Raw genomic sequence first — 14,719 nt, forward strand, 5'->3', positions numbered from 1 at the left:
GAATGGCCGAGGAGGTTGTTTCAGCTCGCAGGGTTGCGCCTTCCCCAACGGGTGGCTGCCTAGAGAGTAACTGGAAGGATCGGGGGACGTTAGAATTTGAAAAAGGTACGGGTGTTGAAAGCCTGGAAGAGGCCAATGTCCCGTTTGAGTGTGTCCAAGATGGGGATGCACATGGTGCTGAACCTAGTCACGGAGCTCAGGAAAAAGCTGAGGTATTTGACTCAGCTGGACGAGACGGCCGTCCTTTTGGATCAGATAGGCTTGGTTCGGGGGAAAAAGGGTTAACCTTGGGGAGTGCGAGTCCCCAGAGGGTTGTGCTGAGGGGAGTGTTCAGAGTTAATGTGGAGTTTATGAATGGGGAGATAACTGTTGTTGTGGCGGAGAACAGTAAATCTGTAGTTCCCAACTCGAAGGGAAAAGGGTTAAAGTCTAAAATGATGCCTATGCACCGATTACAGGTTGATTTGGAATGTAAAGGTGCCTCACACGCTACTGTTATTCAAGAAAGCGCTGCGAGGAAGCCGAAATTTAAATGCGGCCAGGGGGAAAGGTTCGCCCTGAAACACATCAGCCTGTATGGTCTTGGCAGAAGGGCTAACTACCTGGGTGGACGCGGAGTTAAGAGAATAACCCTTGAGGGAAGGAAAGGCGGGAGAGTACCTTGCCAAATTACTCGCAGTCCCCACGGGGGGACTCACAGGGAAAAGGCGATGGGTAATAGAAATGCCCTTTGTAAATCACAACGCCGGTTGTACGGGTTCGCGCCAAAGCCTGTGAATAATAAAGACCACCCCTTGGGAGACCTGCCGGTGAAATACCACGACCGAAACGATTAGTATTTGTATAAACTTTTGTAGATGCACCTAAGCTAAGATCACACCTCCTTAGTTATGTTGCTGAAGAAAGCAAATAAATAAGGTGGTTATTGAGCTGAAGTTTGATGCTACCAGACTTTAGTACGGCACGTGAGGTTAAGGTATTAAAGAAAGGGGCACTGTACTTGTTACCTGTTTAGATACTGACTTGAATGTATAACAGTAGTACTCTGTGAAGAGAAAAGCTTGTGTAGTATGTAGATTCAAAAAAAAAAGTCCTGTACCAACCTGTTTTTAACCGCTGGTAAAAAACCTGCTATGGGGGGAGGTGTTATGACCTCGGCCCCCTCCTTTGTGAGAATCGCAAGAGCCCTAGTCAAGGGGGGGTCAACTGACCCAAGGGGGGAGAGACGTGCTGAATAGACACAGGAAATGGGAGAGAGAGAGAGAGACGTGCGGAAGACCACGTTCTCCCGAGAAGCAGAATAAAGGCGATATTGACTATTGTCTCATGGAGACCACGTGAAAAGCCCTCGGGCAAAGTGGGCTGGTTGAGAGAGAGATCGCATCACCTGCAACCTGATTGACACCTGCGATCCCGTGAAGAAGTATAAAGGAGGGTCTGAGGGGGGGACAACCCTCAGACGCACCAAGGAGACACCAAGGAAGCACGATACCGATTCCTGTGGGAGCGGGAAGCCATTTTGAAGGAAGCCACGTGCGTTAGATTCCAAATTTTGAATCTGTGGCTAGAACCAACGGAAGACCGCTTTTAACTAACAACGGGGAAGCCTGCTCCCCTGATTCCAAGGATTTGCTCTGTAAAGACAACGGGCAAGTGTTTATCCTTTCTCAACCATCTCTCTCTCTCCACAACGTGAAACCCCAGCGGTTCCCAAAAGGGAAAAGCCTGCAGACTTCTGAGTGACTCTTTATATTTCAATTGGACTCAGTATTATCCCCTAGACAACTATAGAGCTTATTTCTGATTGATTATTATTACACCGGTGTTTTAGATTGAGTTTTGACGATGTATATGATCTGAATGTTTTGTATTAACCATACGTTTGTGCCCCTTTTTGAATAAAACGTTTGAAAATAGTAGCATCCGACTCAGCTGATCCCGCTATCTTTGCTGGTAAGTTACCTGGTTACGAGGTTACGTAACACTATGAAGACATAAAGGATACTGAGCTTAGTGTCGGGCATTCTTATAAGCTAAAACATTTTGAGATCGAGAAGGAGATGTTGTTGGGTCTCCTGAAGAGCACTAAGGTTGATAAATCCCCAAAGCCTGATGGGATCTATCTAAGTTTATTGATTGAAGAGAGAGAGGAATTTGCTGGGGCTTTGACAAAGATCTTGGTATTCTCTCTACCCTGAGGTGAGGTGTTGGAGGGCTGGAGATTAATCGATGTTGTTCCTTTGTTTAGGAAGGGAAATAGGGATAATCGAGGAAAGTATAAGCTGGTAAGGCTCCCATCAGTGACACGGAAGCTAATGGAGGGAACTTGTAAGGATAGAATTTGAAAGAATGTGAGCTAATTCAGGAAAGTCGGCATGGCTTTTTGCAGGGACGTCATGTTTCACTAACTTGGTTGATTTTTTTTATGATAACCAGAGTGACTGATGAAATGGATGTTATCTACATGCACTTTAGTAAGATGTTAGACAAGATCCTTTGATAAAGATGCAAAGAATCTATGATGAATTGGTAACTTAAATTCAGAATTGGCTTTCCCATAGAAGATAGAGGGTAGTTTTGGAAGAATAGTCTTCTGGCTGGAGATCTGAAACCAGTGGTGTTCTGCAGGGACAGTTGCTGAGAGCTCACTTGTTTATGATATATATAAATGACTTGGACAAAAATCTAGATGCGACAGTGATGCACCATCAATAACTCTCTGAGACGTGAGGCGAGATATCGGCTTTTATTGACTGGAAGAAAGAACAAACAGCAATTGACCACCATGCTACATCCTGGAGACTGAGAGGCAGGGCTCAGGCCCCAATCGCCTTTATACCGGGGTCTGTGGGAGGAGCCACGGTTAGTGGGAGGAGCCACAGGAGCAGTCAGCAAGGGGGGGCGTGTCCAGACAGGTATATGTAGTTCACCACAGACAGTTAATAAGTATGCAGATGAAACAGAAATTGATGGAGTTGCAGACAGTGAAGAAGGTCAACAAAAGATACAGCAGGATATTATCAATTAGAGTGGAGTTTAATGGAGGCAAAAGTGAGGTTTTGCACTTTCAGATATTGCAAGGAGAATGTAAAAAGTTAATAACAGGATCCTTAGTGTCATTGATGTATGAAGGAATGTTGAAGTCCGGGTCCTCTCCATCGTGAAAGTGACAAGAGCAGTAGAAAGAGCGGTAGCATGTTTGCTTTCATTGTTAGGGCCATTGAGCATTAGAGTCAGGAAGTCTGGTTAGGCCTCAGTCTGGTCACTTCATTGCAGGAAATATGTGAACACATTGAAGGGTTCAGAGGAAGTCTACCAGAATGTTGCCTGGACTAGAGCAGTGTTAGCTCTAAAGGGGTGTTGGGCAAACCTGGCATTGTTTACAGAGGCTGGGAGTTATACCTAACAGAAGTTTATAGAATTATGAACAGACAACTAGAATCTTTCTCCCCAGGTAGAAATGCCAAATGCTGGAGGGCACAGCTTTAAAGAGGGAGGGGGAGTGTTTGAGGGGGATGTACAGGGCAAATTTATTTTAACATCGAGTGGCAGTCATTTAAAGGGTGGCAATGAAAGCAGATATGAGAATGGTATTGGATATACTCTATGGTATATGGATTATTTTTAGGAAGAAAGGATTAGTTTAATTTTGCATCATGTTTGACAGATAAGGGATTGTTCCTGTACTGTACTGTTCAATATTTATTTCATTTTGCATATCCACACTTAGTCACTAAGCCTACTATCTCTTTGATACCTCCCTGCATCCTGCTTTCCATCATTGGCAAACTTTAGACATGATCTCCTAATCTGGATCAAAGCTGTGAATTTTCTTTAGCGTAGCCAATCTATGTCAGTTTGTATGGATTTCTATAATTAATTAATAGCACAATGGGAGTACTTTCACTATGCAATCTACAACAGTTCAGATGTCGAATTAGGCATTAAAAGGCAAGCTTGATAGGGATGTCAAAATTCCATACATAAACAAATCTTACTTTGATAGAAATTAAAATATCTTTGTAGCCTACCTGCATTACGCAGATATGTATCAATAGCATCCTCTAGTGATCAGAACTGGAAACTTGTACCTTTCAGAAACAAACATCATTAAGATACAAAATAATGTAGATCACCTTGTAGTGCAGTTCGAGATTAATGTTTGGGCACCACTGACTCATGGCTGCAAGGTGATCATTATTGGGAACTTAACGTCAAAAGATACGTGTTGTATTGAAAGTACAGGCAGGTAGGCACCACGCCACCATTGTTGTCCAAGGGAAGGGCACTAGGACCCATACAGATTGGCACTGGTGTCGCCACAGGGCAATGTGTGGTTAAGTGCCTTGCTCAAGGACACACACGCAAGCCTCAGCCAAAGCTCAAACTAGCGACCTTCAGATAACTAGGCGAACGCCTTAACCACTTGGCCACACGCCAACATGTTCTTGATTAGCCAGGGCATCAAAGGGTATGGGGTGAAAGCAGGGGAGTGGGAATTACTGGAAGAATTGGATCAACCCATGATTGAATGGCTGAGCAGACTCGATGGGCCGAATTGGCTACTTCTGCTTTTATATCTTATGGTCTGTTCTGAGACTGTGACCTCCAGTTTTAGATTTCTCTACTGTAGGAAACCTCTTCTCCACATTCACTCTATCTGGGCATTCCAGCATTCAATAATCTCAATGAGATCCCTTTTCATTCTTCTAAACTCCAGTGAGTACATTGGAGTACAAATGCTCCTCATACATTAAATCTTTCATTCACAGGATCATTCTTGAGAACTTCTCTGGCCCCTCTCTGAGAGTATAAGGACAACATATCTTAGATAAGGGGCTCAAAACTCCTCAAAATGCTCTATGGTCTGACCAACACCTTATAAAGCCTCAGCATTACATCATTGCCATTAAAGTCCAGTGAATTCTTTCGAAATGAAAGCTAACATTGCATTTGCCTTCCCTACTACCAACTCAACATGCAAGTTTACTTTTATGGAATCCTGCAAAAGGACCCAAGTCCCTTTACACCTCTGATTTTTGAATTTTCTTCCTGTTTGGGGAATAATCTATGCCTTTATATGTTCTATCTATGTGCAGGAGCATACACTTACCATATATTCCATCTTCCATTTCTTTGCTCATTTCCCCAATCTATATGTGTTTCTGCAGATTCCCTGCTTCCTCAACACTACCTGTCCCTCCATCTATTTTTGTATCTGCAAACTAAGCCACAAAGCTATCAATTCTGTCATACAATTCATTGACATAGAAGGTGAAAAGAAGCAATCCCAATACCAACCTGTGGAACACCAGTAGTCATAGACAGCCAACCAGAAAAATCCCAACTTTATTCCCCCTCTTTGCCTCCTGCCAGTCAGCCAATCTATCCATGCTAGTATCTTTCCTGTAATACAATGGGTGTTAAGCAGCCTCAGGTGCAGCACCTTGTCAAAGCCCTTCGGAAAATCCAAGTAAACATCCACTGACCCTCCTTTCTCTATCCTTCCTGTTACTTCCTCATAGAATTCCAACAGATTTGTCAAGCAATATTTCCCACAGGGAAATCATACTGAATTTTGGTCTATTTTATCATATAGAACCATGGAAAACCTACAACACAATCCAGGCCCTTTGGCCCACAAAGATATGCCGAATATGTCCTTACCTGAGAAATTGCCTAGAGTTACCTGTAGCCCTCTATTTTTCTGAGCTCTATATATCTGTCCAGAAGTCTCTAATGCCCCTCATTCTCCTGAACTCCAGGCAGTACAACCCAAGAGCTGCCAGTTGTTCCTCATATGGTAGCACTTTCATTATTGGAATCATTCTCGTGAATCTTCTCTGAACCTTCTCCAATGTCAGTATATCCTTTTGAAAATAAGGAGCCCAAAAGTCAAGTCACTTTTATTGTCACTTCGACCATAACTGCTGGTACAGTGCATAGTAAAAATGAGACAATGTTTTTTAGGACCATGGTGTTACATGACGCAGTACAAAAAACTAGACTGAACTACGTAATAAAAAAACAACACAGAGGAAGCTACACTAGACTACAGACCTACACAGGACTGCATAAAGTGCACAAAAACAGTGCAGGCATTTACAATAAATAATAAACAGGACAGTAGGGCAAGGTGTCAGTCCAGGCTTCAGGTATTGAGGAGTCTGATAGCTTGGGGGAAGAAACTGTTATATAGTCTGGTCGTGAGAGCCCGAATGCTTCGGAGCCTTTTCCCAGATGGCAGGAGGGAGAAGAGATTGTATGAGGGATGCATGGGGTCCCTCATAATGCTGTTTACTTTGCTGATGTAGCGTGTAGTGTAAATGTCCGTGATGGCGGGAAGAGAGACCCCGATGATCTTCTCAGCTGACCTCACTATCCACTGCAGGGTCTTGCGATCCGAGATGGTGCAATTTCCGAACCAGGCAGTGATGCAGCTGCTCAGGATGCTCTCAATACAACCCCTATAGAATGTGATGAGGATGGGGGGTGGGAGATGGACTTTCCTCAGCCTTCGCAAAAAGTAGAGACACTGCTGGGCTTTCTTTGCTATGGAGCTGGTGTTGAGGGACCAGGTGAGATTCTCCATCAGGTGAACACCAAGAAATTTGGTGCTCTTTACGATCTCTACTGAGGAGCCGTCAATGTTCAGCGGGGAGTGGTTTCTCTGTGCCCTCCTGAAGTCAACAACCATCTCTTTTGTTTTGTTCACATTCAGAGACAGGATGTTGGCTCTGCACCAGTCCATTAGCCACTGCACCTCCTCTCTGTAAGCTGACTCGTCGTTCTTGCTGATGAGACCCACCACAGTCGTGTCATCAGCGAACTTGATGATATGGTTTGAGCTGTGTGTTGCAGCACAGTCGTGGGTCAGCAGAGTGAACAGCAGTGGACTGAGCACACAACCCTGGGGAGCCCCCGTGCTCAGTGTGATGGTGTTGGAGATGTTGCTCCTGATCCGGACTGACTGAGGTCTCCCAGTCAGGAAGTCTAGGATCCAGTTGCAGAGGGAGGTGTTCAGGCCCAGTAGGCTCAGCTTTCCAATCAGTTTCTGAGGGATGATTGTGTCGAATGCTGAACTGAAGTCTATGAACAGCATCCGAACGTATGTGTCTTTTTTGTCCAGGTGAGTTAGGGCCAGGTGGAGGGTGGTGGCAATGGCATCATCTGTTGAGCGGTTGGGACGGTACGCAAACTTCAGGTGGTCCAGTAAGGGGCGCAGCAGGGTCTTGATGTGCCTCATGACGAGCCTCTGGAAACACTTCATGATGATGGATGTGAGTGCAACGGGACGGTAGTCATTTAGGCAGGACACTGAAGACTTCTTCAGCACGGGGACGATGGTGGCAGCCTTGAAGCATGTTGGAATGGTGGCACTGCTCAGGGAGATGTTGAAGTCGTCAGTGAGAACATCTGCTAGCTGGTCTGCACATCCTCTGAGCACTCTACCAGGGATGTTGTCTGGTCCAGCAGCCTTCTGTGGGTTGACCTTGCACAGGGTTCTTCTCACATCGGCCACGGTGAGACACAGCACCTGGTCATTTGTAGGAGGGGTGGACTTCCTCGCCGCCACGTCACTTTCCACCTCAAACTGGACGTAGAAGTTATTCAGAGCATCTGGGAGGGAGGCATCACCTGCACAGTCAGGTGATGTTGTCTTGTAATTGGTGATGTCCTGGATGCCCTTCCACATGCGCCACGTGTTACCGCTATCCTGGAAGTGGCTGTGGATTAGCTGGGCGTGTGCACGCTTTGCCCCTCTGATAACTCGGAACAGTTTGGCCCTTGCTGTTGTTAGAGCTGTCTTGTCGCCCGCTCTGAAGGCGGAGTCTGCACATAATACTCCAAGTGTAGTCTCACGAGTGCCTTATAGAGCCTGCTTTTATATTCTATACCTCTAGAAATGAATGCCAACATTGCAATCACCTTCTTCACAACCAACTCAACCTGGAAGTTAACCTTCAGGGTATCTTGCACAAGGACTCTCAAGTCACTTTGCATCTTTAATTCTCTCCCCATCTAAATAATAGTCTGCCCATTTATTTCTTCCACCAAAGTGCATGACCATACACTTTCCAACATTGTATTTCATTTGCCACTTTGCCCATTCCCCTAAACTATCTAAGCCTCTCTGCAGGCTCTCTGTTTCCTCAACACTACCCGCTCCTCTATCTACCCTTGTATCATTGGCAAACTTAGCCTCAAATCCATTAATACCATAGTCCAAATCATTGACATACATCGTAAATGCAGTTGTCCCAACACCGGCCCCTGTGGAACTCCACAGGTAACTGGCAGCCAGCCAGAATAGGATCCCTTTATTCCCACTCTCTGTTTTCTGCTGACTACCAATGCTCCACCCACGCTAGTAACTTCCCTGTAATTCCATGGGCTCTTATCTTGCAAAGCATCCTCATGTGCAGCACCTTGTCAAAGGCCTTCTGAAAATCCAAGCACACCACACCTACTGCATCTCCTTTGTCTATCCTGCTTGTAATTTCCTCAAAGAATTGCAGTAGTTTTGTCAGGCAGGATTTTCCTTTCAGGAAACCCTGCTGGCTTTGGCCTATCTTGTCATGTGCCTCCAGGTACTTCGTAATCTCATCCCTAACAATCGATTCCAGCAACATCTCTACCACTGATGTCAGGCTAACAGGTCTGTAGTTTCCTTTTTGCTGCCTCCCACCCTTCTTAAATAGCAGAGTAACATTGCAATTTTCCAGTCATCCAGTACAATACCAAAATCTATTGATTCTTGAAAGATCATCGTTAATGCCTCCGCAATCTCTCCAACTACTTCCTTCAGAACCAGAGGGTGCATTCCATCAGGTCCAGGAGATTTATCTACCCTCAGACCATTAACCTTCCTGAGCACCTTCTCAGTCATAATTTTCACTGCACAAACTTCACTTTCCTGAATAGAGGGACATCCATTTAGAACACAGTTGAGGAGGAATTTCTTTAGCCAGAACGTAATGAATCTGTGGAACTTATTGCCAGTGATGGCTGTGGAGGCCAAGTCATTGGGTATATTCAAGACTGAGATTGATATGTTCTTGATTAGTCATTTGGTAACAGGTTACTGGGAGAAGACAAACAAATGCTATTGAGAGGGATGAGGGACATTACTGTTGAACATCAACACAAGAATTTTCTTAGAGCAAACACGAGGAAATCTGCAGATGCTGGAAATTCAAACAACACACACACAAAATACTGGTGGAACACAGCAGGCCAGGCAGCATCTATAAGGAGAAGCACTGTTGAAGGGTCTCGGCCTGAAACGTGGACAGTGCTTCTCCTTATAGATGCTGCCTGGCCTGCTGTGTTCCACCAGCATTTTGTGTGTGTTACAAGAATTTTCTTACAATTTCTGAACTTGGTGTTTTTGTAAAATTTTAAGTTTCAGGATGAATAAATGAATTGTCATACTATCCACATGTTGCATCGAATCAGAATGATTGACCCTGTTCTCTGGAAGAATTTCAATTTTCTGGGTACAGTTTCTACAACATCTCGAAGTATTTAAAGGTGTAAAACTTGCAGATGCTGGAAATTCAAGCAACACACACAAAATGCTGGTGGAACACAGCAGGCCAGGCAGCATCTATAGGGAGAAGCACTATCCACGTTTCGGGCCGAGACCCTTCGTCAGGACGAACTGAAACGTAAGATAGTAAGAGATTTGAAAGTAGGAGGGGGAGGGGGAAATGCGAAATGATAAGAGAAGACCGGAGGGGGTGGGGTGAAGCTGACAGCTGGAAAGGCGATTGGCAAAAGGGATACAGAGCTGGAGAAGGGAAAGGATCATGGGACGGAAGGCCTAGGGAGAAAGAAAGTGGGAGGGGGGGGAAGCACCAGAGGGAGATGGAGAACAGGCAAGGAGTGATTGTGAGATGGGCAGAGAGAAAGAAAAGAAAACAGGGAGGAAATAAATAAATAAGGATTAGGGTGAGAAGGGGAGGAGGGGCATTAATGGACGTTAGAGAAGTCAATGTTCATGCCATCAGGTTGGAGGTTACCCAGCTGGTATATAAGGTGTTGTTCCTCCAACCTGAGTGTGGCTTCATCTTGATAGTAGAGGAGGCCATGGATAGACATATCAGAATGGGAATGGGATGTGGAATTAAAATGTGTGGCCACTGGGAGATCCTGCTTTCTCTGGCGGACAGAGCGTAGGTGTTCAGCGAAACGGTCTCCTAGTCTGCGTCGGGTCTCACAAATATATAAAAGGCCAGACCGAGAGCACTGGACGCAGTATACCACACCAGCCGACTCACAGGTGAAGTGTCGCCTCACCTGGAAGGACTGTCTGGGGCCCTGAATGATGGTGAGGGAAGAAGTGTAAGGGCAGGTGTAGCACTTGTTCCGCTTAAAAGGATAAGTGCCAGGAGGGAGATCAGTGGGAAGGGATGGAGGGGATGAATGGACAAGGGAGTCACGTAGGGAGTGATCCCTGCAGAAAGCAGAAGGGGGGGGGGGGAAGAAAAAGATGTGCTTGGTAATGGGATCCCGATGGAGGTGGCGGAAGTTACGGTGAATTATACATTGGACCCAGAGGCTGGTGGGGTGGTAGGTGAGGACAAGGGGAACCCTATCCCGAGTGGGGTGGCGGATGAGGGCAGATGTGCGGGAAATGGGAGAGATGCATTTGAGAGCAGAGTTGATGGTGGAAGAAGGGAAGCCCCTTTGTTTAAAAAAGGAAGGCATCTCCTTCGTCCTGGAATGAAAAGCCTCATCCTGAGAGCAGATGCAGCGGAGATGGAGGAATTGTGAGAAGGGGATGGCATTTTTACAAGAGACAGGGTGGGAAGAGGAATAGTCCAGGTAGCTGTGACAGTCTGCAGGCTTATAGTAGATATCAGTAAATATTTTCTTGGGTCAGACTACACCAGGACAAACCATTTACAAATCAATTTCGCTTAACATATTTTATTACTTCTTACAGTTTATTTTCTAACCCAGAAAAACATACAAAATACCCAGTCACTAGATTTAAAAATCCACACCCTAATTTCTCATTCAGTCTCGTATGTTAACAAATTGTGCCAGCAATATTGCACTGGCTCACTAATGTCCAGCATATCAATTTCAACATCTTTATTTCAGAACATCGTATCGTCATAACCCATGTTATCTGGCTGTTCAATCTTCACAGTCTCTGGAGTTATTATACCAACATGCTCTTTCAAAAGCATTTTATTTTACTACTTTTTAATATTTAATTACAAATTTAGTCATTTGACTACATTTCTGTTTTTTTAAAAATCTATCCCAAGCATTCCTCTCCATTTCACTTCACTTATGTGAAGCACTGCAATATTACTTTGTAAAGGGCACAGTAGAACTACTAGATGTTGCTATAACATTTAAAAAATAAACAAGAATAGTTGTATTAATTGCTAACTTAGGACTGGGATTATTGGTCACAAGGACAGTATGTTTAGCACAATTGATTCCCTCCACTCTCTGTAGGAAGTTTGTACCATCTGTCTGTGATTGTGTGCGTTTCTACCAGGTGCTCCAGCTTCCTCCTACATTCTAGACTTGCAAGTTAGGGTTACCAATTTGTAGCATGCTACGTTGGCACTGGAAACAAGTCAATGTTTGTGGACTGTATGGTTCAATGTACATATGATAAAAAAAGTCTTTAAAGGCCAGAATACAAGATGATCAAATACTTCAATAGGATTTTGTGGTTTTCCATTGCAATTAATGGAAATTATCTATAAGATTACATTGCAAAGTAAAAAGGTTTTACAATAGGCACACTTGAAAATGAACTTGATTACCTTTGCAAATCTATGTAAAAATATGCAAACATTAACACTAAATGGGAAACTAGAATGTTTTATATAGGAAGTGGGCTTGATAACATAATTATTGTTTGTCATTCCTTGTACTTGAGAGTATGGAGTGAAATAAAAACAAATATTCAGTAACTATTTAAAACTTATTAAATATACATGATGTGTCAGGCAGCCCTGGTTGAATCACAAATAGAATAATTGAGTTGCAAAAACTACAGTGTATCAACAGTAAATCTGTATATTTGTACCATATGAAGCCTGAAACACTGTAGAACCAGAAGATTACTTTCCTAAAATACATTTGACATACTGATAATCTCTAAACAAAAATAATGAATTCATACTTCAGTTGTAATTTACATAGCACTGTAAACCGGCACCTCTTATTTTCAAGGATGTCCACAAATTTACGTATGATAAGGTCCTCAAAAAACTAGGGTGATAAAACCACTTAACTATTACGTTTGATGATAAAACCTTCGTGGTTTTAAAATGAATAGTTAAGTGCAATTTAACAGTACACACTAAAATTATGCACAGTGTGACACAAGACTCTTTTCCATAGTACCCAATACAGGATCAATCAACACTATTCATTCACTGAAATGACCATAAGTAAATAGTCTATTGCAAGATCCAGTTTACTCATATCTGCATGAATATACACATGTATACAAAATGAGGTCTTCAAACAGTTATAGCCAGAAAATAAACTCCAACTATGCCGTTAGGCTTGGTGATAAAGCTTTCCTTTGTGCTTTTAGGTTGAATTAATAGACACACAATAATCCTCTCATGACAGCTACAGACCATTTGCAATCAATGTACTTTATGTCAGCAATGTACATTTGATACCAACATATGGTTCTGCCACTATCAATTGCATTTGAAAACATGAAGAGCTTATTTACCACATTCCAGCAGCAGTTAAAACTATTTTACAATTGATTTTGTGTGCAAGGTCTATCTCTATTTCTGCAATTATTCAGAAAGAGCAGGTTGATATTGTCCTATGTTCTTGAAGTGAGAATAGCAGGAAACTGGATAATTAAAGACAGCAAGTAGAAAGCAAAAATACAAAAAAGTGGAAAGAAATATAAAATGTAATAGATTAAAACTGAAATGGAGAAGTACAACTGAAAAATTAGAAAGAAACATTTTGGAGAAAATAATAAAATGAATAAAAAGAATTAAGACAAATAGGCCAATTTTAAACCGCATTTGTCAGCTTTATGGATAAACCTAATTTAAATGTTATGACATAGAGTGATGGGATTTTTCAGTTTTGTCTTCAATATTAGTCAGATTATATGACATGATTCCATATATTTTACAGAAAACCTATTAATCACCAATATTGGTTATTTAAAAGAAAAACCTCCAGCTTATCTACCGGGATATCATTATACATTCCAATAAATATAGTTATATTCTGCAAACATGTTACCATAGTGCAATCCCCAATGAAGTTGCAAACTGTTAAGCAACTACAGATACCCTCAATGCTACTGCAATTTGGGCAATAGAAATTTGCTCTTCCAGAATTCACTACCAAGAAATCTAGAATACAAAATAAAATTTCAGACATGAAATTTATGCGGAGAAAGTAAACATTTTTTCCAACTTGCATTTCTTGATGCACATGCAGTTGGCACAGTTCAACATTACGAAAATTTTTCTGACGGATTGTTTTCTAGGAATGCAACCTGCCATAATGCAATGTTCGCCAGTAGTTATTACGAATGTTATTTCAGAATAGAAATGAGATTTCAGTTATGTAAAACATGTAAATTGCAATATAGCTGATTAAACCAAACAAAGAAACAAATATTGACACAGTAGTATAATGACATAGCAAAACAAAAACTCCTGCTCTGAAGTTATGGAAAAACTGCTACAGGAAACAAAGAATCAAATTTTGTATATGCAACACACATAAAATGCTGGAGGAACTTAGCAGGCCAGGCAGCAACTATGGAAAAGGGTATAGTCGATGTTTCAGGCCAAGACCCTTCAGCAGGACCTGTTGAGGGTCTCAGCCTGAAACTTCGACTGTACTCTTTTCCATAAATGCTGGCTGGCCTGCTGAGTTCCTCCAACATTTTGTGTGTGTTGCTTTGATTTTCAGCATCTGCAGATTTTCTCGTTTAATATTTGTATATGCTCTTATGTATAGGTAACTTAAAAAAGGTAAAAAAATACCGAGTTATACAAGCTTCACTTAATATCCAATTTATAAAAATCTATTTGAAGACAACATTACAATTCACAGTAAATAATAACAAGCTGTCTCACCATTACTGGAATAGTAGAACCAGAGTACATAACCTGTGCATGAAAATGGGCAAATTCAAAATGAAGCTGCAAATATATCAGCATCACTATTTCTTGTGGCTTCAACACCTCCTCCAAGTTGAAAGACAAGCCAAAAGAGCTCAATTTATTCTGATAAAATTGAACAACTTAGCTGTGCCTCAAGTGGTAGCATTCCCATCTGAGTCAACAACTTGTGGTTTAATTCTAGAATTTTAAGGACCAATATTACTCTGTACAATACTAAGACTGTACACTACTGGAGGTAGTGTTTCAATGATAAGACCTATTTGCCCTTTTAGAAAGAGAAGCAGAGGTGTTGTGAGAGATGGTGAGGAGGAATGATTCCGTATACAAACGGAACATGACTGTATTTGCTGCTGAGTGGCAGGATGCAACAACATTCAAGAAAAGATCAAAGACAGATATCTGGGAAGAAACAGTAAGAAGGTGAGGAGATTCTTTGTATGTGAGACAAAGGTAGTATCCTCAACTGGACAATGGAGGAGGGGAATGAGGTTAATAGTATTCGGTAGTAAAGTCTTCTCTTATTATAATGAAAATCTGGACACAATAAAAACTAAGTCATTAAA

The sequence above is a fragment of the Hemitrygon akajei genome, chromosome 10, assembly GCF_048418815.1.
Source record: "Hemitrygon akajei chromosome 10, sHemAka1.3, whole genome shotgun sequence".
Taxonomy (NCBI): Eukaryota; Metazoa; Chordata; class Chondrichthyes; order Myliobatiformes; family Dasyatidae; genus Hemitrygon; species Hemitrygon akajei.